The sequence below is a fragment of the Erpetoichthys calabaricus genome, chromosome 9, assembly GCF_900747795.2.
Source record: "Erpetoichthys calabaricus chromosome 9, fErpCal1.3, whole genome shotgun sequence".
In the NCBI taxonomy this organism is placed as follows: domain Eukaryota; kingdom Metazoa; phylum Chordata; class Cladistia; order Polypteriformes; family Polypteridae; genus Erpetoichthys; species Erpetoichthys calabaricus.
In genome coordinates, this window is record NC_041402.2 from 169975850 (window position 1) to 170002280 (window position 26431).

Below are 26431 nucleotides of genomic sequence, written 5' to 3' on the forward strand. Positions count from 1 at the left end.
GACTTCAAACTCCAACCAATCTCTTAATGAGAAGCTGATTTTTGCTGTTAATTAAACCCGTTATTTAATTCCATGGCTTGTTGCTGCTCTCATTCTACCACTTCAGACATTTCCAAAACTGTTGATATTTCTTTTTTTTTCTAAGAACATCATCAAGATGTTTTGGTGACCTAAGATATCGACTTTACGGAGACCTTCACCATTCTTTATTTTCAGATATTGTGTGATGGGCACAGGTGAGCTGGTCATGTGGCGACTTGTTTTGTGTCTCATTATTGTTTGGCTGCTAATTAAAGAAAAAGAGACAACTAAGAGGTCTGAGTCAAGTTAATTAGAACTAAGGCAAAAGAAGTTAATTAGCAGGAAAAACTGGTCACTAATGAAGAAGATGGTTAGAATGAAAACCTGCAGCCACTGCGGTCCTCCAGGACCAGAGTTTGACACCCGCGCTCTTACAGGAACCCTCAAATACCATAATTCTGTAATTAATTATGAATTCTTCTCATCGATTGCTGTCATAATGACTGATTTCATGATCAGAAAGATCAGAATCCATCCATCCATCCATCATCCAACCCGCTATATCCTAACTACAGGGTCACAGAGGTCTGCTGGAGCCAATCCCAGCCAACACAGAGTGCAAGGTCGGAAACAAACCCCGGGCAGGGCGCCAGCCCACTGCAGGAAAGATCAGAATGAGTGGTAAAAATTTACTGAAATGTTATAGGTAAGGTTCAGGTAACTTGTTTCCCAGGGAGCAAAGCCTACTGACACTTGTGTCCGAATTTTTTGTGTATGTAATTTGTATGTTTTGCATTTTTTTAATAAAACATAAAAAGACATTTTACAAACACTGTGTGCTTATTAAATTATTTATGTTTCAGACCGCTAGCAGTTGGATAAAGGCTATCCTTTGTAACTCAGTCCTTGGATGTGCTCCTTGCCCCCTTGATTAGGGTTAAGTTTAGCAAAAGACGGGGTTCCCATGGGCTCCAACCACATTGCTAAAAATCCAAAATTCTGCTTGTTTCTGGTCCCATGGATGCTCTAGAAATGCACAGGCCACTGCCACCAATTGTTTTGTGCTGATGACCCCTCATATTTTTAGCCTGCTTAGACAGGGTTACGCCCCTGCTTTAACACCACACTGCTGTGACTAAAAGGTAACTACAAATTTAAGACGGAAACAGAAAAAAATAGAACATGGAGGTTGAATGAAATCAACCCGAAATAATCAAGACAGGAAAAGAAAAGACCCAAACCGTGTGACAAGGCAGAGGCACCCAGTTATAATTTCCCCTTGTCAGTCTACTTCTCTAAGACAGGTAGTTTTGTAGGAGAGGGTGGGAGTGAAGAAAACACTTAGGACATTACAAACCCAGGGGAAAATATGGTAATACCACCTGAATTAATGATGCTTAAAGCTAATTTATTTTTTAATTACAACACAGGGCCCTGTACTACATCAACTGGGGAATACAAACGGATTTCAAGGTTCACCCAAAGGTATAGGCCCTGGTGGCGGGCAGGTAAACAAGACGGCGTGTAATTCGAAGCATGCATTAGCGCTCTCGGCCTGCCGGCTCCCAGCACACCGCTTTGTCCATTATGCCTGGGGGAGCAGCTTGAAATGGTTGCGCTGTTTACTCACTCACTCTGAAGTGGCAGTTCTCATCATGGCAAGTAATGCGCTCGATGAAATAATAAATTGGTAATCCTTGCAGACCTGTCAATATACACGCTTGAGCGCCTTGCTCTGCGTATTACACCTTTTCCTCTCCCGCTACTTCCATGTCTCATTGTTCTTCTAAAGGCCGCCTTTATTTCACTTTTATTTTGGTCACTTCCCTTTTTTCCTCTTTCTACTGACCCATGCAAACTCTTTGCAAATGCTGAAGAATTCTAATTCACGTCTCAAGGTTGCCTGACACATTATAGCAGCAACCGCACGAGGATATTCAAATCTGCTCGGATTTTGCCTTCAAGATCTGAATCTGTTTTCCATATTTTAAAGTTAAGAACTCAAAAAGAAATAAAGTGGGCGACCAGATTTTAGATTTTTGTGAAATATAAACTGCAGTAGAAATTCCAGTTTTGTTAATGTCTGTCTGTTTTCACACTGACTTGCATTCTGTCTTTCCAGAATAAAGCTTTTCTTATTAATGGCACTTTATGAAGTGGACAATAATGAATTCTTTAAGGCATATTGTGCAAAATGAAAGACTTCATTTTTAAATTTACTCTGCACACTGGCACCACCTCTTATGCAGTTTACAAGGTCTCCTGTGCAGGGTCATCGCAAGTGGTGAGAGGGGTCCAGGGTGGGAATGGCGAAGTGAGGGTATAGCACTTAGTCTGATTTATATTTGTGTTTTAGAACACGAACTGTAATGAGAGCAGGCCAGTCAGACTCTATTCACGCAGACTGTTTAAAATAACATGACGTCTATTTTGGAGTTTGAGCTACCGAGGAATCTCTTTCTGTATTGTAACAATTAACATGTTTTATACATATGATAGCCATTGTACTTGTCAAAGAGAGGTAATAGAACAATTCAAAAATACTTGCTCTCTTTTGCCCTATATGTATCATCAGCGCCTTTCCTCGGTATCCACGTGTGGCTGAACCTCTCTTGACCAGCGCTCCCTCTCTTGTGTGTGCTCCTGTAAAGACCACTTACCAGTCTTTTCTGTTATTTTTGCGGCAACTTTCTCACCTCCTCACTCTCGCCATGCGTCATATGCCTTTACTTCTCCTCATGCATCTAACACTTGCACTTCCTCTTTCATAGTGTCATCAAAGCCAAACTGACCAATCACACGCCAAGCCAGTTTGACCAATTACACCCAAGCTAGTTCGATCAATCAGACTGCTTTCCATCCTTTTACTAAGCCAAGCATTGACTTTTGGGTCATGAGGAGTATGTGTGCATTCCAGCAACAAAAAGGCACAAGATGGGAGCAAACTCAGTCCATTCACACTCACACACATACTGTATAACACTTACTGATATCAGGTCAGTGATCTCACAGAGACACAGGACAAATATGCAAACTTCACAAAGACAGTGACCAGTCTGGAATTTTCACTCAGAAATTTGGTTTTGTGAAATTTGAATATTCTTTTCACCTGCACAGATTTAATGATAACCTGAAGCTGAAGGTTGCAAGTTTAGCTATGAATGTGTTACACAGCCCAGTTACCCTGAAACGTAATTTCTTCCTTAAAATGTCTGCTCTGATGAACACCTTAACACACAGGCTTCTTCAATACACAGATTCACTTTAACCACTGTATCTCTGTCATTCCAACAGATGGTGCGTTACAAACATTTTTTTGTAAATATGTCATTCCAATAAATGGCACATCACACACATAAACACTGCTGTTAAGTAAGAATCCCATGCCAAATGGTATATAATAGATGCATATGTATTGCATGGTATACTGCAAATGAAAACACTGAGGTCTATATTGATTAAGATCAACCTGTCTTAGATGGGTAGTGCATCTAGTATATTTATTCACAGAGTCCAATAAGTCTGAATCAGAGAGTCAAATAACTAAATCATGTATTTTTATCTTTGCAGTCACAAGATGTCTTCAAGTAATGAACATCACCAAAAATGTAACTCTATACTTATGGTGAATCATTCATCCAGAGATGTGAAAGGTGCTATATGATAGATAGATAGATAGATAGATAGATAGATAGATAGATAGATAGATAGATAGATAGATAGATAGATAGATAGATAGATAGATAGATAGATAGATAGATTAGTGCCTTTCATATCTATCTACCTATCTAACAGATAGATAGATAGATAGATAGATAGATAGATAGATAGATAGATAGATAGATAGATAGATAGATAGATAGATAGATAGTGCCTTTCATATCTATCTATCTATCTACCTATCTAACAGATAGATAGATAGATAGATAGATAGATAGATAGATAGATAGATAGATAGATAGATAGATAGATAGATAGATAGATAGATAGATAAGACTTTCGCATGTATCTATAATAGAAGGATAAATAAGCCCTAAACAATATTCATGTTTCCCTAAATCCCTCAAGTCAGAAATCATTGCATCTTATGCAGGGTACAGTGTTAAGCATAACATAATTATCCAAGTTTCGTTTTGATAAATACTGCAGGATAAACATCACATTTTACTAGAGTTGCTAATGGTTATTACTGCTGGAAATGACTGATTTTTGTTTGATTTATTATTCATATATGACTACAAAGCACATTATCAGCAGCCATTCCTTCAGTGCTATAATAGTCAACTTCCTTACCTTATCCTTAATTAGTCAAATGCTAATTGGTTATTAGAGAAACCTTAATAATTGCATTAGCACTATAATGGTAGCTTCTTCGGTGACTCTGTCATATTCTTGTCTAACATTTGTTGATATTTTCAGTTGAGCAAATTCTTTATCCAGCAGCCTGTGCCACAGGCTGCCACATAAGAGATATACCGCCATGCTTAGTCAGTGGCACAGCGTCTGTTCGCTAAATGCATTATCTATATTTTTCTCTAAATGTCCCTTTAATGCTTGTTCATTTATTTCCTCAGTCCACTGTGCTTTGTCCCAAAACTTTCTAGCTTGACTGTTTTGTTTTTATTTTTTTTCTTGCTATTCATACACTCTCAGCAGAAACCATTTGATAACAGGAGACACATTTATGTTGATTTCCTTATAAAACGTACAGACTAATTTATCTGCAGACCAATGGTTTTGTCAGCAGCATACTTTTACAAATTTAGCTCTTTTGGAGAAATTATTTGTATAAAGGCTTTCAAAATTTTCCTAAAATGCCTGTCTGTTTCCAACTATCCAATAACATAATGATATATAATGGCTTTTGACTCTCTCTTTGCATGTGCATACATAAATCTGTCCTTCTTCCAAACTCGCCTATCCAGGGCAGGGTTGCGGGGCGGCTGGAACCTATCCCAGCAAGCACTAGGTACAAAGCAGGAACACGCACCTGGACATTGTGCTAGCCCATCGCATGGTGAACACACACACATAGTCCCCCAAGCACACTCTAGAGCTAAATTTAACATCATAAATCCACCTGACCTATATGTCTTTGGACTGTGTGGGGAAACCAGAGCACCCAGAGCAAACCTGCACAGACACGGCAAGAACATACAAACTTCATGCAAGGGGGCACTTGGAACTTGAACTCTTATTTTGCTACTGTAAGGAAACAGCGATAGCACTGCACCATTGCACAGCCCCATTTTTGATTCCTGGTTATGCAACACATTCTCCTGATGTTTTATGTTCTTGTTTCAAACCCCCGTGATTATTACAGGTATTCTGATTTTGTGATTTATGATTTTGTATGCAGCCAAGGCAAACCTATTTTTGCTCCTTCAGTTGTTTCTTGCCCATTGTTTTACAACCATTTTTCATCTTAATAAATCTTTAAATATTAAGAAAACTTTGATTTGTTGTGTTGGTCTGACGTTTTATGGCATTCTTTTTCCCCCTTTTCTGGATATTTTTTCATTGTAAAGCCTTTGCCTCATTTTTAGGCCTGTGCAGTCTCTTAGCCTGCAACTTGAGTTTAGAGCTAGTCTGCCTGTGGTAGTTAGTCTTGCTCTGTTTGGGCTCAGACCAAAGTGACAATGCACATCAGACTTTTGTGTTTATGGCTTACAACTTATCTGGGAGATTTAAAATTGGCAGTAACATAACAGCACACAGGACTTCTGACCAATGAATGAGCGTGAGGTGGGGTGGGGAAAGTCTTAAATTCAACAGCTCAGTCTGGTTTGAGCCCATTGCTCTTTTTTTCATGAGAGCTTTTTCTAGGATTGGTTTATTTCACAAAGTTTTAGCAAAAAAGACACATTTTTAGGAATGTTCCAGGTGTAGGACTAGATATCTAACATGCAGATTGGGCAACAAAAGTAATTTGAGTTTTTTTTTTTAAGGACGCTTTGATATTGATTCCAATTAATTGGTGCTGGTCCTTGTTGAAGCCCATCCAAGAAATCTGTAATCTCTTTTTTCCATGAAAACATGGGCTAAAAACATTTCTTGGCCATCATTAAAAACAACATACTAGACACAAAAATGATAATGGTGGAGTATTACTTAAAGAGAGGATTCAATCGAAAACTAATCTATTTAGGATTTGGTCCAAAATTACACAGCTTCACTGGTTAGCAAGGATCAGGACTGTAAGTGCTGGTGTAAGTGGTAGAGGTGATGAATTTGAAAAATGATGGCACCCAAAATGACTAGTAATATAGAGGAGAACTCAAGTGGTCTCAGTCAAAGGAGTAATGAAAACCAAAAGAAACATTATTTATATGAGTTCGGAGAATTTCACTAGGAGAATTGTAGATATGTTGAAAATGTTACCTATGCACAATAGAAAGTAGTATTTTAGAGACGTTCAAGTCTCCACAAATTTTGCAAAAGAAAGAGAAAAATAGTTGTCAAAACTGTTTTTTGGTCTTAATAGCCATGATGTTCTTTAGAGAAAAAAAATACTAATATCAGAGTTTGGGAGGGTTCTAGGGAGTAAAGTTTGTACTCTTCGGTTCAGCTCCAGACTAAGGAACGTTTGCTAGAATAGCAAAATAAAGACAACAGCGATGAGTTTACAGACAGTGGGTATGTTCTGATTAGCCGCTGACCATGCAGACCTTCATTCTAAACCAACACCTGAAAATCAGTTAAATAAATAAAGATGACATGTGAGGAAAATTGCAAAGGCCTTTAACCAAAAGCAGGTGAGGAAGGGTAAAGTGGAAAATGATAAAAGAGGGAAATCTGCTGCTAAGATGCTGCCTATCAGCAGAAAGGATGTTTTGAGAAAGCAACCGCAGTGAACTTGTGATCTAATCAGTTGGAGCCTCCTGAAACTTCAATTCTAATATGGCTGTTATGTAAACAGCATCAGCTGGACTTGTGTAGCAAAGACAACATACTGTCGGAAAGGTGAATCTGCTTTTAAAGAAAAAAAAAAGATTCTGCTAGAGCTATACAGAAAAGGAAAGTAAAAATATCATTATAATAAGGTCATTAAAAGCTGACACCCATCAGGAGACAATAGCAACACCATCTGCCACCTAAGACAGTTCAAATGATTCCCATGAAGAAACACACACACAAAATGAAAGATGACACTCTCAAAAAAGAAAACATATTAATAGAAGAAAAAGACGGAAAAAGTATAAAGCTTCACATGGAAAAATGTGCTTAAAAATATATGAAGTAAGTATACATGCTGTCAGATTTTTCCAGCATCTATCTATCTATCTATCTATCTATCTATCTATCTATCTATCTATCTATCTATCTATCTATCTATCTATCTATCTATCTATAAATACAAATAAATAGAGTCAAAATAAATAATGTAATAACTGAAAACAAGTTATTTGTTTTTGTTTAAATTAATGTAAACCTGGCTAGACCTGAAGTGCAGATCATCAGATACACTTTTTTCCATTTTAAAGACTGCATATTTATCTTAACACTTTAATTATTGTGGTAAAGACACCTTCAGGGGTTTTAATACACAGATGTTATGAGCCTTAGAAATTTCTTCATACACACAGAGTGTCTCCTACAATTACAACAACTTAAATGTTTACTAGGAATGAGAATAATAAAGTGAAAAGAGTGAAACCACTCACAGTATTACTTACTGAAAATGTGGGCATAATTAGCAAGAAACATGCAGCTTGTCTGAAATTGACAAACTAAGGAATGGAAGGATTAGTAATAGGATGCGGATTAGTAATACTTAAACATGATTAAATTAATAGTGTGTTCTCATTTGTTCATTCACATATTTTCTGCTCCTTGTCTTCTCTAGACACACTCAAAAAAGAAGATGGAATCTTGTGTTGGATCATTGGCTGCAAGGAAGAAATCATCCTAAACGGAATGCAAGAAATTTGCAAAATGTCAATGAGGAAACATACATTTTGTAAAGCAGAATGTAAAATATGCTTGTGGCTATGATGTAAAAAGTTATAATGTAAGGATACCAAGTGACTAGATAGATAGATAGATAGATAAGAAAGGCACTATATAATAGATAGATAGATAGATAGATAGATAGATAGATAGATAGATAGATAGATAGATAGATAGATAGATAGATAGATAGATAGATAAGAAAGGCACTATACAGTATGATAGATAGATAGATAGATAGATAGATAGATAGATAGATAGATAGATAGATAGATAGATAGATAGATAGATAGATAGATAGATAGATAGATAGATAGATAGATAGATATTCTGCTTCTGAGATGTTTAATGCAATAAAAATAACCGAACACAGTTTGCAGGTAGAACATATTTTGTGCTTCACAGACAGCTCGTTGAGAGTTTCTACTTGAAATCAGGCATCTTGTTTAGAGACAGATGTGCTGCAATTTGCGTCACTTGCTTATTTGGAAAATTAGCACTTATACCAGTTAAAATGTCCAGCAGTATTTGACCAGCTTGCAGAAATGTATATTTTCTACATGTAAAAAATAATTGATAAAAATCTTATTAGTAAACTGAGTAACACTTTAGTTTTGGTTCTGCAAAAAATGCCTCCATTCCTCATTTACTGTTATGCAATAAGACCTCACCATAGGCTCCCTTTGATGTTCATGACACTTACAAGCCTCAGTAAAGTGGCTATTCATCTCTGTGCAGTGTGGCTTTTGATATGCTGGTAAAATTAATTATGTATATGAAACTTTCACAAGTCTTATATTGAAATTTGCAACATCAAGAGGCATAAGCCTCATTTAAACCAGCTCTGAACATTCTGAAGTGAAGGTATCTTAGTAGGCCACGTTGCACAGATGAATGCACGCTCTACTGATGCTTTGTAAGTGTTATGAACAACCGGAGAAGCCTTTGATAAGGTCTTGTTTAGTAACAGTATATGAGTAAGAGATTCTTGTTTGCAGTACTTAAACTAAATTATTACCTTAAATGCATATTATAAGCTCCATTTTTTAAAATGAGACAGTTTACCATAAAAGCTGGCATAATTTCTCAAAAGTGCCAGTCCAGACACGGAAACTTTCTTCAGGGGTGGCCATGATCTCCCTAGTCTCAAAGTTTGCACCTTTACTCTGAAGACCTCTGGTCCTGTGTGGTGGCACCAGTGAGTGTAACACAGCCTGCTATGGACTGGTGTCTTATGGCAGTCATCTTGTCTTAAACCTCATGAGGCTCCCCTGTACCTTAAAATAAGAATTAATGGTTTCTTAAAGAATGGATGTAGTTTTATCTCTGCTGTTGATGTTGAGATATTTTTATAATTTTTAAACTGTTTCTGCAATAACGACCAATGACATATTTTGTAACACAGATAAGAATTTAGCATCTATTTCAGGTCCGTTTCTGCTTTTTGACAAAAAGATCGATATTTCACACATCTCCATTAGGATAGATTCAGGGAAATTCAAAAAGTGCTCAGATCCTTTCATTTTCGACACACTTCATTTTGTTGTAGATTTAATGTTAAACGTATACATTTGTCATTTTAGTTCTTCAATCTAGTCTTAATAACCCATAATGGGAAAGTGAAAATATGACTTTAGAGAGAATTACAAAATTATTAAAAGTCACAAAGTGAAATGTGTCATTCATAAAAGTTTTCAGACTCTTTGGTTGCGACAAGTCTTTTTAGGTGAGTCTCTCCAAGCTTTGCACACGTCGATTTAAGAGATTATTACGATTCTTCCTGGCAGATCCTCTCAGGCTCCATTAGATTGAATGGGAAGCGCCTGTAAACTGCCATCTTTTCAGGTCTTTGGGTGGGACCCTCAAGGACAGTAAGAGGCTCGTCTCCTGCTTGTCACATCGACAACAACACAACCCCATCGATAGGTTCAGTATATTCACAAACAGTTCATGGAGAGTTTCTCTCTTGCACCTGATGAGGTCTCCCACCACCTATAACTAGAATTATGAAGTTCACAAACAGATGGGCCTATTTTAGTGCATGCTGCCGATGTTGAAACCTGAGAAGTATTTAAAAACGCTATGTCAATAAAAACGAACAGCACATTTTGTTATATAGATAAGAATTAATCATCAACGTCAAGCTACTTTCTGCCTTCTTACAAATATTACCTACACCTTGATAATGGCAGATGTGGTCACAGACTACTAGGGGTTGGGTGTTCCTGTCTGAATAAGGTACGCCGCACTTTCTCAGGGAGCACTTTGTTCAGTGATTGTTTGCTTATTTAATCAGTCCCAAGTATATAAATCCACTGACAGTGGAAGAGTTCAAGAAGATGCTTTCATTTATCTATGGGTTTGTGTCTCTCTTTTAATGACGTCCTAGCCATTAAATTAGAGCTGACAATGGCGCTTTCATATTAGACAGGTACGATTTATGATACAGCTCTCCCTCTTCCTCTCTCTCTCCATCTCTCTCTGCAAAAAAAATAAAATATAAAATAAGCCTGAAAGAAATGGACTCCTTAAAGTTTACCTTTATCACAGAAACACAAGTCAAACAAATATGAAATTAGTGTAAAGAAATAGAAAGTCGTCAGTGGTTGTGCATCTGTATATATGGAGACACTCAGAAGGTGCCAGGCTGCTCATTCAGGTGATGCCACCTCTCAGTCAGGACTCTTAGTTGGTAGAATGAGCCACCCACCTCAGTTTGAAACTCTGACCCCCTCAATGTGATCTCAAAGCGTTTGAAGACTTTGTTGTTAGGTGCATTTCTGTCTAACTGAAATTAAGAGTTAGATTTTGTAATCTAGGAGAATAACTTGCTTGTATTCTGTTCTGAGATCTTCACTTGTACCCTTGTCCTGTAACACATGTTCCCAAACAGTCCCTCACACCAATGTTTACTCAATTGTGTTAACTTCTTTTGTAAGTCGCTTAGGATGAAATCATCTTTTAAGCAAATAAATGTAAATGTAAGAAAGTGGTCGTTCACCCCACAAGGTTAGCACTGCCCATGTCAATATCTGTATACTGAACATGCAGTTTCCTACCTTGTCCCCAACATAATAACATTCTCAAACCCACTTTGTTTAATTCAGGATTCCTGGATAGCCGAGGCTATCTCAGCACCACTGGTCGCGAGACCATAACTTGTGTAAAAGAGGACAAGACATTGTGAGAGACTGCCAGCAGCTTATCCCAGTCAACATATCCAGGCCGCTAGATGGAGTCCTCCCTGCAGCATTGAGGTGCCCCAGATTTCCGCAGAGCATCATGGGAGATGAAGTTCGACTTCACAGCCCTGCTGGGTGCTGTGGGTGCCATCGGGTGACGCTGCAGGGAGACGCAGGGATTTTTATTTTCCCTATAGCCCGGAAGTACTCCCAAGTCACGAAGACGGAAGAACAGAAGTACTTCCGGGCTGAAGAAAAATAAGAGTTTTTCATCTGACCCGGAAGTGCTATGGAATCACATGGACAGAAGCACTTCTGGCTCAAGGACTATTGAAAGGACTATGGGAAACCCAGCAAGCTGAGCCAGAGTTGGGTGGTAGTGTGACGGAGCTGCTGGGAGTGGAGGATTGATTTATTGTATTATTATTATTGATTATTGTTTGAGAATTGTGGCGAGTGTGGTGCTTTGTGCATTGTATTTGAAAAAAAATATTTTAATTCTTCTTGGTGCTTTTTACAAGTGTGTCTTGGATGTCTGTCTGGTGGGTTTCATGGGGCAACAGCAACTCCTAGTGTCACAACATAAAAAAAGCTTTGAGGCGACACTGCACCCCTGTGTATTCTTAAGATAACAAAATAAATGCAGTTTTTCAGCAAAAAAAAAAATGTCCTTAAGGAGTCAAGTCTCAGGTTAGACTCTCCAAGATGGAGACACTTCCAGTTAAATGCCAGCCAGGCAGGAAAAGGCGGGTCCAGGTGGCTGGACACCGGAAGTGATGTCAGAGCTGGTGAGGTTGTCAATCTTCTGGTCTGTAGAGAGGGGAAGAGAAGAGACTTTTGAATACAGCACCACCCTGTGGACTGGTGAGGAATTGCCACCACCAGAGCCTTTAAGCTGTCCCCAAGGTGCATGTGTGTGACACCAGCCATAGAAGTGGCAAAAATCCTTTGCAAGACCCACTCAGACACACAGACACAGTTGCCTAACCCACATGTTTTTGAAGTAACAACTGTAATAAAGAGTAAATAATCTATGAGAACATGGGGAGAAGATGCAAACGCCACCCAGGCAGGGACAGGTCTGAGATTGAGACTTGTGGCACTTTGCCTGTCAGGCAGCAGCGCTAATCACAGTGTCACTCTACTGCACATATAGTACATGCAAAAGGCATTTATTTAAATTGTCCCAGGAAGTGTCTGTGTGTGACGGGGACTTCTAGGATGGACTAACAGCCCAACCAATGCCGGTGCCTACCTTGTGCTTATTATCAGGACTGCCTCCAGCTCTCAAAGCAGGTTCAGAAAATGGTATGCATTAAAAATATACATTATGGGTCAGCCATAGGAAGAGAATTAGTGTGTCTACAGAGTCACCTACAGAGAAAAAGGGTAAAGGCACAGCCTAGTGTGGTATTGCTGCCACCCTTCTGGAGTATCTGCAAAACGTCTGCCTGTCTTCTGGTGCAGCATTTCCCAGAGAACCACAGACAGTCATTTTTCTATACTGAGTACTACAGGAGTCTCTCTGCTTTGGTCAATGCGTGTGTTTACATTTGACTAGAAACTGTGAGTAGTTATGGGCCCATGTGGTGCAGGAAGGTAAACTTTGAGAAGCTCTTTTCATTCAGGATTATTTCAAATTCAGCTTTTTTTATATTTTTTTTACAAGAGAGATGGACAGAGAGAGAGAGAGAGAAAGAGCTGCACATAAATTATACCTGCATAATATGAAAGCGCCAGTGTCAGCTCTAATTTAATAGCTGGGACATCATTAAAAGAGAGACACAAACCCATAGATAAATGAAAGCAGCTTCTTGAACTCTTCCGCTGACAGTGGATTTATATACTTGGGACTGAATAAATAAGCAAACAATCACTGAACAGAGTGCTCTTTTAGAAAGGGTGGCGTACCTTAGTCAGAGAGAAACACATGACTCTTCAGCGTCCGTGACCACATCTGCCATTATCAAGGTGTAGGTAATATTGATCTTTAAGTTAGAAAACAGTAAGTAACATGAAACTGAGGATTCATTCAAATCTGTATTACAAAATGTGCTGTTGGCCTTTATTGACAAAGCAGTTTTAAACACTACACAGTTTTCAAAATCAGCAGCATGCACTAAAATAGGCCCATTCGTTAGTGAACTTGATAATTCCAACTATAGTTGGTGGGTGAACTCATAGGGTGCAGGACAGAAGATCTCCATGAACTGCTTGGAGATAAGTAGATAGATCAGAATGACCCTACATGACAGACAGACAGACAGACAGTTATATAGATAGATAATGTGATAGATGCCCGGCATCTCATCCTGGCCGACACATCCAGGACGCTAGATGGCGTCTCCCCTGCAGCATAGAGGTGCCCCGGATTCCCGCAGGGCACCATGGGAGATGGTTTTCGGATTCACAGCCCTTCTGGGTGCCGTGGGTGCCGTTGTGTGATGCTGTAGGGAGACGTGGGGATTTTTATTTTCCCTATAGCCCAGAAGTACTCCCAAGTCACGGTGACGGAACAACAGAAGTACTTCCGGTGCTGAAGAAAAATGTAATTCTCCTTCTGACCTGGAAGTGCTGACAAGTCACGTGAACAGAAGAGGAGAAGCACTTCCGGGTCAAGGATTAAATAAAGGACTATGGGAGACCCAGTAAGCAAGCCGGAGTTGGGAGGGAGTGTGACGGAGCTGCTAGGAGGAGAACTGGAGTGTTGTGATTATTAGTGATTATTGATTTATTGGGGTGATTGTGGTGCACTGTGGCACAAAATCAAAGAGAGAAAAAATTAAAATATTTCTTGGTGCTTTTACTTGGTGTCTTGGACGTTTGTCTGCGGGGTTTGAGGAGCGACAGCACCCTCTAGTGTCACAATAGATAGATAGATAGATAGATAGATAGATAGATAGATAGATAGATAGATAGATAGATAGATAGATAGATAGATAGATAGATAGATAGATAGATAGATTAGCTTTGGGATTAGGATTAGCTAGAAACCAAAGTACCTCTGAGCCCAGGGAGAACGTGCCAACCCATGCAGAAAGATTCCTTGCCTGAAATGGCACTCTTGAGCTATAATGCCAGCTTTTATGGCAAATTTTCATATTCAATAGTAGGGGGCTCTGCCCTGTGCTTGCTTCACTCGCGGGCACTTTCCCCTTGCCACTTTTCGGTTCTGCTGCTCGTGTATGGAGAAGCGGATGTACAATTTCAAAAAATTGTTATTTTCATGGGAATTTTTACATATGCATAATATAACTAACTATTTTACATTACAGTGAGTAATTAACCATAGTAAAAAATAATAAAACGTAATTAATTAAGAGAAAATTATGTTTCAAGTTGTGTTAGAGGTACACATTTTCATTCTGTTTGGCTTTGAAATTAACACACAAGTACTTTTTAAACTTACACTTTTACTGTAAAACTTCAGTAAAAACATTTTTTTTAATTAACCTTATGTCAAAATTGCATTGAATTTTAATTCCATGTTTGGACTTACATTGTGACAACGCAACATATAACTGCCTGTGAGTGAATATCATTTCTTTCTCTCTAATAAATAAACCAACTTTTTCGAATGTATGTCCCTGTGATTTGTTAATTGTCATAGCAAAAGCTATTCTAACGGGAAACTGTAAACGTTTTAATACGAATGGCATATTAAGATCTCCTTTGGTGTCTAATGTTATCCGTGGAAGATGGACTACATTACCTTTCTTGTCGCCTGTTAAAATTTTACATGTCAGAATTGTTCAACCAATTTTGAATACAATTAATCTTGTCCTATTGCATAGCCCATCACTCAGACATAAATTACACAATAACATTACGATACATCCTTCTTTCAACAGTAATTCAGCCGATGGAAGACTCTATGGTGTTAATGGTTGTACATATTTTTCGGGATATTCTAAGTTGATGTTTTCATCTTCTGCACCATCAACACCAACTGTTTCAGCATAGTCTATTGATACGCATTTAACCGATTTGCTGTGTAACCGATTGACAATTTTCAAGTTAATTCATCTGACTTCATCGTTTCTCAGTGCTAGGATTGCTTGTGTACTCATTTCTTCTGTTGATAACCTTTCGGGATGAAATTCTTCAATAAGATTTGGACATAATAAGTCTTCTTTTATTGGGAACTTATAGTGAGGAAAACATAAAAAATTATAAGAGCTGAGAGCGCAGGAACTGTGTCTGAAAAAAGCTTTCACATGAATGAGAGGTGAGAGGACTGTGGGCGTAGGCCGTTAACTGGAAATGGTTGAGAGGAGAACGGGACTTGAAAAAATCTCTTGGCAAAAGTCTCATCTCAAGATTTTTTTTTATAATAGAGAGGTACAGTTTACTAATAAGAATTTTATTAAATATTTTAACATGTAGAAAAATATACATTGCAGTAAGCTGGGAAAATAGTGCTGGGCAATTTAGCTGGTGTAAGTGCTAACATTCCAACTATGCAAGTAACACGTATTGCAGCACGTCTGTGTTTAAACAAGACGCTTGATTTAAAGCTGCTTGGTGTCTACTGAACAAGGCATCTTGTAATTTAAATAAATTAATTCAACAGTTTAAATATAATAGGACGAGAATAAAATTGCAGAACTGACGCAGCACAATTGAAGGGATATATTAAAATCTGCAGGAAATCAGCCCAGGCGATGAGCAATAACTTAAATGTAAGCCGGTACAGGTCATTATGGTATGGCAGCTGATGTAAAGCAATGCAATCAGTGTCAAACATCATTTATTTAGACTTACAAAATCAATTTGACAGTGTTCTACTGAGAATGCCCATCTTTAAAGAACTACAGCCTAAGTAGTAATGTGTTGTATCAAAGAGGGAACTGAATATGAAAAGGAGAATAAAGAGAAAAGGAGACTGGTGAATATTAGGTGAGAATATCAGCAGAGGGTCTCGGGAATCCATTTTAAGACAAACACAATTGCAAATGTAATATGATTTAAAATTTTAAAATTTGCTTAATCTAATTCAGACATGAAGGAGCAGAAGCCTATCCCAGTACACACATGGTGAGAAGCAACTCTGTGATGTATTACAGCCAGGGCTTCATGCCTGGTTTAAGGGTGTTTTCTTTTTGCTAAATCAGTATTTAATAATGACAATTTTTTCATCACTTATTTTGTACAAATTTATGAGTTTAGTTTTGCTGGATAAGGTCCTTTACATTATATTCTTTGTGTCCTGAGCCTGGGGGGGCAGGGCCACCTTGCACTTCAGTTGGGAAACGGACTGCAGTGCTATCTTAGAATTTAAAGAGCTGCTTATTTTCTATGTTTTGATTTTTAATTTTGCATTTGTGTTTGAATTGCCTGGTTATTGACTTCTGCCCTTCATTTCAAGGTATTGTTTTTGGGTTGTGCATTGGATTTGTTCACTTTCAGGTTTGCCAAATGGTGAATATACCCAGTGCTACTTATGACTGCAATGGCTGCTTCGGCGTTGCATTTATCTCCTGTTCTTCAGCTTCAGCTTTCGATTTTGCATTTTGTGTTTGGATTACCCAATTTCAGTTAGTTTCAGTTATCAATAGTTATCAAAGTTATCAATTTCTAGGTTGTTTTTTTTAAGTGCTGTTTTTGGTTTGTCAATTGGATTTGTTTTCCTTTTTCAAGCCAAACTTTTTGCTTATTTTTCCCTTTTTCCTACCTAAGTTTCTCTTTTGTATAATGTCAGTTAGTTAGTCATTCTCCAACCCACTATATCCTAACACCGGGTCACGGGGTTCTGCTGAAGCCAATCCCAGCCAGCACAGGGAGCAAGGCAGGAACAAACCCCAGGCAGAGAATCAGCACACCGCAGTTTTGCATAATTAATTTTTGAATACAAATGTAACCTATTGAAGGCATTGGCAGCACAGTAAAGCAGCTGGTAGTGCTGAGGCCTCGCAGTAAGGATGCCAGGGAATTGTGTGGTGGTTGTTCTCTGAATGGAGTTTGCATGGTTTCCCTGTGCCTGTGTGGGTTTTCTCCGGGTGGTCTAGTTTTTGTCTACAGTTCAAAGACATGTAGCTTAAGTGGATTGCAAATGGTAAACTGACCCGTGTGTGTGTTCACCCTGCAAAGGACTGGCACCCTGTCCTGGGATTGTTCCTCCCTTGCACCCTAAGATGGCTGCAGTAGACCCACCTAAACCCTGGATAAGCAGGTTAGGAAGATGTATAGATTAAAGGACTCTTGTTTGATTTCATGGCCAGAGGTTTTTATGGTTTCTCCACTCACCCTTTGTGACATTTTGGACTTTAAATTCTCTATTCTTGTTTTTGGGACTGGGTAGGCCGTAAGCCTGCAACTAGAGTTTGGGGCTAAGCTCATCTGAAGTGGTGTTAGACTGCAGGTTTGACTTTTGATTTTGACGCTTTTCATTTTTGTGATGTTAGTGAACAGGCAGAAATCATAACCAATCCAATGTAGGGCAAACATATCTGCACCTACAACGGGGCTAATTTAGATGTGATAACCGGAAATAAACTGGAATACCCAGAGAACAACCTTTTCAGGCCTGAGGAGACCAGGCAAACACCACACAGACAACCATGAAATTTAAGATGATGAGATTCAGGAGCTAACCACTGTTCCATCTTACTGCCCATTTTCAAATTTATATTAGTGAGGTACATTCCTTTACAATAAGCTGCATTATGAAATTTAAGGATGATATCAAAACTAGGGATAAGAAAGATGGAGGTGACAGAAAAATAATTCAAAAAGGTCTGAGTAGTCTAGTTCTACACCAAACACAACACACACTTCAAGTAAGTCTTGTGGACATTTTTTAAACAGTTCCCTCCAGGTACGTACAAATTGAAATCAATGACGGTGTCAGGTGTGCACCGACCCATCACACTCACAGGGTCAGAAAAGGCAAATAAAGGTTAGGAGAGCAAGGCACAGGCGGAGACCACCAAAACTACTCACATAGAAAGGTTCAATCCAGAAACACTGAAGAAACTAACTAAGGACTTTCACAGTGGAAAACGCACTATGAAAAGCTTACACCCAGTTCCGTTTTTTTATTTCCCTTTGACTCTCTCGTCTATGTGTATGCAACATACTGTAATTATGATTCATCAAGTGACAGGAGAAATCCGTACATAAGAGGAGGGCCACAGAAATGAGATTGAATAATGGATTTGCTGTTAAGATTTCTCTTTTGTCTCATCTATTTCTCCATTTTTGTTCATGTTTCCTCACACAGCTTCTGCTGGTCTTTTTCCACTTTTCTTTGTGTTTGTAACTTTGCCCAAATCCTTCACTCCTTCACCCTCTATTATGTCTACTGTCTAAAGTAAAGAGAACTGCTACAATTATAGCTCTCAGGTGACTTGATTAGCTGGGCAGTGTCACAGAATACTCCCCCAAGACAGGAAATCATGCAAAACCTTCTGGGTCTAGTCAGATTTTACTGAAAGATAATAAAGCCATGCTCAGTTTGCAGAGAAAGACGCTATTCCTGGGCACAGAGAATTCTTTATATTATATAAAAAATAATGCTGCGACGAGACAAGACTTATTTGAAGAGATTTTTTTAAGTCCCGCAAGACAAGACTTTTGCCATGAGATTTTTTTCAAGTCACGCCCTCCTCTCCACCATTTTCAAACAAGACCACGGTCCTTTCATTTGTGTGAATGCTTTTGTCAGACACACTTCCTGTGCTCTCAGCTCTTATAAATTTTAACGTTTTCCTCATTTTCAGTTCTCAATTATTGATTGCATAGCAGAAATCAAATCCTGGTTTTCTTCATAATTTCTTAAATTAAATAGTGACAAAACTGATGTTCTCCTCATTGGTACAAAATCAACATTATCCAAAACTGATAATTTTTCATTTGTTATTGATAATTTCTCTGTCTCCCCTTCCCCACAGGTTAAGAGTCTGGGTGTCATCCTTGACAGTACTTTATGTTTTCAGTCCCACATCAATAACATGTCCTGGTCTGCATATTTCCACTTGCTAATCGTATTCGCCCCTCCCTCACTCCCCACACCACTGCTATCCTTGTTCATAGCCTTGTCACTTCTCGTCTGGATTATTGCAATTCCCTTTTTTTTGGTCTTTCTCGCAGATCTCTTTATAAGCTTCAGCTGGTCCAGAATTCAGCTGCCCGCATCATTACTAGAACCCCCTCTGTTCACCATTTCACTCCAGTTTTGCAGCAGCTTCATTGGATTCAAGTTCAGTTCTGAATTCAATTCAAAATTCTCCTACTAACTTTTAAGGTTATCCACAACCTTGCCCCTCCATATCTGTCTGACCTCCTCCATGTTGCCATTCCCTCCTGCACCCTTAGATCCTCTTCCTCCATCCACTTGACTGTCCCCTTCGTCCATCTTTTAACTGAATGCTCTGCTCCCCAGCTTTGGAAGTCACTACCATCTGAGCTTAGAAATATTGAATCATTTTCACTTTCCTAATCTAAATTTAAAACTCATTTGTTTAAGACTGCTTTTTCTCTTTGATTATTATTGCTCTGTCTGATTTTAACTTTTGTATTTTACTTTTGTTTATAATCTGTGTTTTTTCTATTGTTCGGTGTCCTTGAGTGTTTAGAAAGGCGCCTACAAATAAATAAAATGTATTATTATTATTATTATTATGTTCAAATGTTTTTGAAGAATTTCATTATGAAGGGATATCAACAGAAAAAATGAGTGCACAGGCAATCATGGCATCGAGAAACAATGAAGTCAAACGAATTAACGCCAAATTCTCGATCGGTTATCAGAAAATAAAAATCTGTTTAAATTGTACGTCTGCATCCCCATACATGCGTGGCAGAACTGCAAAGAGGCTAGCGTGTAGCGCCGGCCCGCGGGTTGGCCAGCGAAGTGAACAGGGGGCAAACCCCCCTAGTCTTTATACAAAACTTAACACAGATAAGATACTTGGATATTCCTGCTTACACTAATGGACAAAACATAATGGCATTTTTAAACTATTGTCTGTTAAATTGTTAGTCAAGCCCCTTTTACATTAGGTTAAGCCCATCCATGCTCATTATCAGTTATGCTAATGGATCACACCTTTTGGCATTTCACCACTATTGTCTGATCACCCTTCAGTCTAGCCCACTTTACCTGCCTGCTTTCCATTTGGTAGTGCCCATTTCCCCACCCAGGCTTTTACATTGATGGAGTGGTTACATGTAAGACTCGGTGCATATCAGTGCATTCCAGTATTCCGACGATCTAAGGCTCAGTGCAATTCAGTGCTTAAACTATATTGGTGTTGAGATTACAATATACTTCAAAAATAATAAATTCTTAAAAGGTACAGTGCCACATAGTAAAAAAAGTGCTTAATTATATTATAAATTCTAATTACTGTACATACTATATTCAAATTTCTGTGCTAAATGATTGCGTGTGTGATTATATAACAACTAGTTGTGTAAGCCGTGCTGTAAAAAGCTTGGGCTCCTAGGAGCTATTGAAATCATCAGAAAAAAAATTGAAATTCAGAGTCGATGGTTTCGTTTTGCGGGTGTGCTCACCCCCTTGTCTATCAGTGGGTAGGCGAGTTTCTCTCTTGTTTGTCTTTCCTCTGCTGTTTTGCTTTCTTTCAGCTTCATGCTGTAGCCTCGCACTTCCGGGCCGGACAGACAGACAGACACACTTCCACATGTAGATGTTTATATATAAGATATCCAGTACATATTTGTACATGTTGTGACCACACAGGAGTACCAGACAGCCCCAAACCACAGACACAGTAAAGCGGCACACATTAAATGAATAAAATAATGGACTTTCATTCCACACAAGCTCTTCCTCCGAGAATCAAGCACAGTGTCCCAAAATGTGAATAAGGAGCACAATAAATCTTCCTTCTTCTCTCCTCTGCTGAGTGTTGACCACTGTCTCCTGACTCTGACTTCTACAGCTATGGCAGTGGGCTTTTAAAGTGAACTACGGAGTGCTTTCAGTGATGTAACATGGCCAGTTGGAACCACTTCCAGATTATACGAAATGCAAGTTAAGTTTTCCCCTGGCAGCACCCTCTATCATCCCCCAGGGATCCCTACAGGGTTGCACTGCCAGATTCCACGTCCCATGCAGCCCTACGGGTGTGCAAACTGGGAGTCTACATAAGGGACACTGCCACCTAGAATGGTAGGGGATGAACTGCTCCCCTTCTGGTTTCTGCAGTCTTCAGGCATCCCGATCAGGACAGGAATAGTAAGATGTCCCAGCTGGGTATTGCCCCCACTTATTCTATCCTTCTGTTATGGCATCCCGGCCGGGTAAGGAATTTAAAACATTTCAAAAACATCTAGAAGAGATATCGGGACAATGTAGGCATCAGCTAACCAAGTGAACTTCAATGATTTCAGAGCATCCTCTTGATATTCTTTTAATTCTGGTTGACAAAGGAAAACCATTATATGGTAAATACTGTACATATTGCTTATTTATTAAAACTTAGAGTCACCCAGTGGACCGACATCATTGAAATTTAAGGTCAAGTTGTCTTAAAAAAACACAGCACAGAGACGTTTCCTCATGGCAGCGAAACTCGCACGGCTTATGCTTGAGATTCTCTTCTTGTAGCCCATGAATGATAAATACTACTTCAGCTAAACAAAAAAGGATTAATGATCTAACACTCGACATCAATGAGAATCATTTTCTTTGCCTGTACTTGAAGCTGATTCTTAATTTCATTTTGACTTCATAATTCTCATCTGTTAACAAGAGACTGGGTCAAAGCAAATAAAATAAAATACAAAATAAAAATTGCACTCCAGGCCAACCCTGAGAGCGAGAAATGAACTAACTAATTAAATCTCCACCAAATCTTTGCATTCTAATCTAAAGCTTTAGAAGAACTTTGTATAATGATGCAATTAAAACAGCATTTAGGTAATTATCTGTGAAATTGAGCCTCTAATAAATTAGGGATTGGACTCTTTAATGGAACTCTGGCTGCTAGGTTAGAACTGATCACCGTTTTCTGTCTCCATTTCCTTTCTTTTTCTTCTTTTGTAATGAGTTTATAAAACTAGAGACTGTGATTGTGTTATTATTAACACAACAGGTATCACCTAAAGTAACCACAACAAAAAAAAAGTCAGCTCAGGCTTGGCTGTGATGTGCATTCCCTGGCTTAAGTATTTTTATATTGCGTTTCTAGTTTTTGAATTAATTTTTTGCTTTTTACATTTTATTATGTTTTTAATATTATTATGCTTATTTATAATATTTAGCATTATGCTATTTGCCAATGTTCCTCATTTTCTTTGGGTAGAATTCTAAGGTGGACCACCATCATGTCAATTCTAAAGGATTACCCTCAGCCTTTATATTCATGCTGGAGAGAAGACCCTCAGAGGTTCACTGATGGCACACATTGTGAAATTTGTTTTCTAGATTTTGTCTTTGCTTAATGATGGGGGTTTGTTTTCCTTGGACTTCCTTTGTAGGAAAATCCCATTTTTGACAATTCTTCTGCTTCTTTTGTTTATTAGAATACATTTTTCATTTGTAAGATTTCTTTGTTGGCCTTCCCTTGTCAAACCAGAGTTTTTACAGTTTTTCCTCATCCCTTGAAGGGCATTTATGCCATTTTTGGGGCATTTTAAAAATTTTTAAACTTGCCTGTGACACATTTTGGGCCTATGTATGACCAAAAGCGTGACTCTAGAGTTTTGGGATCTGGTTGCTTAGGGTGAGGCCTGTTTCTGAGGCTGACTAGTGAAGTCTTGATGAGGTTTTCATTTTTTGAGGACTGATCACAGTTTTCTCTGTGTTTGTGCTGCCAACTCACAACTTTGACAAAATGAGAACTAAGGACAACACCTGAAGTTAATAACTGCGTACAGATTTATCCTAATAATATTACAATACACGTACCTCCTCCTTTTCTAGGCAACATGCAGAAATGATTAGAGAAGAAAATAAAATGTTACCTTATTTGGATGAATATAAACTCACCAATGTTAAGATCAGGTTGTTATGTTTCAGCCAGGGTGTGTTACCTGGCTTATGTTTATCTTCTCATACTGGGCCTTCTTTGTTTATTATAAATTCATGCATTTTATGTTATTATAATTATGTACATTTTATTAATTTGCTCTGTTTCTTTACTATTTAGTTTCTACATAGTTTATGCTTTTCTCGTGTGTTTCTTGTGTCTAGTTGGTGGACCCACCTGTTGAATACAAATTGAGTGACATGATGTTCAGGCTGTTTGGTTACAGTCAGAGTTGATGCTGGCGCTTCATTTTATTCTTGTTTATGTAGTCTTTCTGTTGTCTATAATCAATGTTGCCTATTATGTCATTCTGTTTCTGATTTTGCTTTGTCTTTACTTCTCTGTTTATGCGTAGTGTTGTTTGTGTTCTCCCCTGTCTAACTGTGTGTAGATCCTAAGGTGGCAGGCCCACCTAATTATGCAGGCTGAGGTCCGGTCCCAGTAGTACTCAAGCTAAAGCTTTTGAATATTTTAAAAGCTTCAGCCTTAAAGAACTTTCAGTGGTTATCGTGTTTTTTTTTTTGTTTTTTTTTTGCACTTTGGTTTTGTTCTTGCTTGAACTCTCTGACTCCTGTATTCACTTTCACAGACTGTTTCTGGAAGGTGTTTATTGGATTCATTTACTTTTAGTTTTTGCTTTTTTACTTTTACTTTGCTTTTTATATTGTTATATTTTTTAAATGTTTTTAATAAATCTTTAAATATAAGGTACTTGCTTTGTTTAATTTGAATCAGAGGCTTTCACAGGTTTTCTTGTCTCCACTTTAATTAACTTTTTTAGATGTTTATTAATTAAAAGCGTGTGTCGACTGAGCCTGCCTTTTGCGTTTGGAGGCAGGCTGCCTAAGGTGAGGCCAAACCAGAGGGCTAATTCTTCAAAGCGATGTAGGTTTGGTCTACGGTGGGTTTCTTGTAAGCCTGCTCCCCTTTTTGGCTTTGAGGCTGAAGGATTTTACAGCACAGACTATACAATGCACTAGTGATAACACATTGTGATATATACATATTTTATTTTTGGAAATTGGTCTTTTTTAATCATGCTTCAATTTTTGAAGTTTAATTTTAATTTAGTAGGTTGCCCGAAATATTTATTTTATTCACGTCTTGTTTTTCATTGTTTTGTGGTGCATTTTGAATGTGTCATGTAACATCACAGAAGTGATGGCATAATTACTATGATGGTTACAGTGTAAGTAATTCCTCAACATATAAGTAGAGTCTTGAAAAATATGTAACATATTCAAATTTAAAGTGAAGTAGACTTTATTGTTGTGTTTTCATTTCTCGTTTTGCCCTCTTAATTCCAGATTCTACTGTATATCAGTCCTGACTTCAATTAAATGTTCGGGTCATCTCCTGGGGCCTCATGCATAACGCCATGCGTAGAATTCACATTAAAACATGGCGTACGGACAAAAGCGGAAATGTGCATACACATAAAAAATACAGATGCATAAATCTGAGCAAACGCCAACTTCCATGTTCTTCCGCTACATAAATCCCAGTTAGCATGAAAAGTAACATACATGCACGCACCTGCTGCCCCACTCCAACTCTTCCCAGAATTACGCCTCTTTGAATATGCAAATCAATATAAATAGCCATTACAAGCTCAGCCTTCTGTGAAAAGACAATGGCAAAAGCAAGAGGGAAAATAGAAGAATTTCAGTGAATACCAAGTGGAGGCAAGGAAAAACGTACTATTTGTTGGTTTAAATAGTGGTATAAACAACAAAAGGAAGTTGATCGAGTGACAGAGTGTCGGAGAAACTCGAAAGCTTAAGTTCACAAAGTTGCACAGTGCCCAAAATAAAAAAAGAAGTTGTCAGATATCAAAGTCACTGTGAAAAGGCGAGTCGTAGCCCACCTACAGAGTGTCATATGAAAGCTTATTAGGGTACATAGAAAAGAAAAAAAATAGGGACACAGTGAGAAAAAAGCTTGAAATGCCAACTTTAATCTCGATATTTCCACTTTAATCACGTAGTTTATTTTGTCATTAAAGTAGAACATCATAAACTTCATCTTTAAATCGTTTAATTTACTAGTTTCTCAAATACCATCGTAACTAAAGTAGCACATTAAATGCTTTGTTTTGTATTTGTTCTTCTATGTGTGTAAATCACTATGTGCTTCTTAAACAGGCTTTCTTTTCCTCCGACAGGACACAGAATCCATTACATTCATGATATTAGAGCTCTCTGAATAATTAAAATGCTGAGACGTATACTTGATATAATTTTCATGATGATAGGAGTTAAAGCATGTTATTAAACATGGGAACACGGTGGCGAAGTGATAGTGATGAGCTGGCGCCATGTCATGTGATTGTTCCTGTCTCCCGCAAGATGCTTGCTGCGCCGTGCGTAACCTTCGATAAAATAATTTATTGCAGCAGTACTGTCTCTTTCAAACATACTAACCTCCAATTCCTTCCCTTCCTTTTCTTTCTCCAAGTAACCACACAATCAGCTCTGTAATAGACGTTAAGCCATCTGTAAGCTTAGAACTCAGATTCTTCAAAACTTTTAAGAAACATTGAAATATCTTCGTAGTACACGTTTAATTATTCTATCCATCTGTCCTTCTAGTGTCACGCCAGCCCCAGCAAGAATACAGTGTGAGGCAGGAACAATCCATGAACTAGCTAGCACTGTGACACCATGTCCTCACATGTTTAATTATTAAGAATATAGATTTAAATGATGTTAAACTTATATCTGTATAATGTAATACACATATTTTGCTGCATTTCATCTTATAAATGATATTGTCATCATATGTAAATACATGCTTTATAAAGTGGCTCAGGTTGTGCAATATTATAACTGTATCACAAGTTTACAGTGAGGTAATTGTACTAATAAGTACAAGCAGTTCTACAAGGAGCACTTGATGGACTGATTGAGTGCATTTATAGTTCTTGGGATGAAAGCTGCTTCTGAACTGCGATGTCCGTACAGGAAAGGCTCTGAAGCGTTTGTCATATGAGAGCAGTTCAACAGAATGTGTGCATGGCTGAGGCAGCATGTGCTTGATGCTGTATACCAATAATTCTGTTTCCGAACAGCTGCTGTTAGAGCTGTGATTCCACACTCAGATACAGTAGGATAAATACTTGAGAGTAACAACGCTAAAGCAGCTATGGTATTTGGAATTGTTTGGGCATTCCGTGGACCATTATATTGTTACAGGTTAATTACAATCAGATGCCTTAAACTAATAAGCAATATATGGTTAATTTCAGTGTATTTGATAAAGCTGCATCAGGGATGTGGA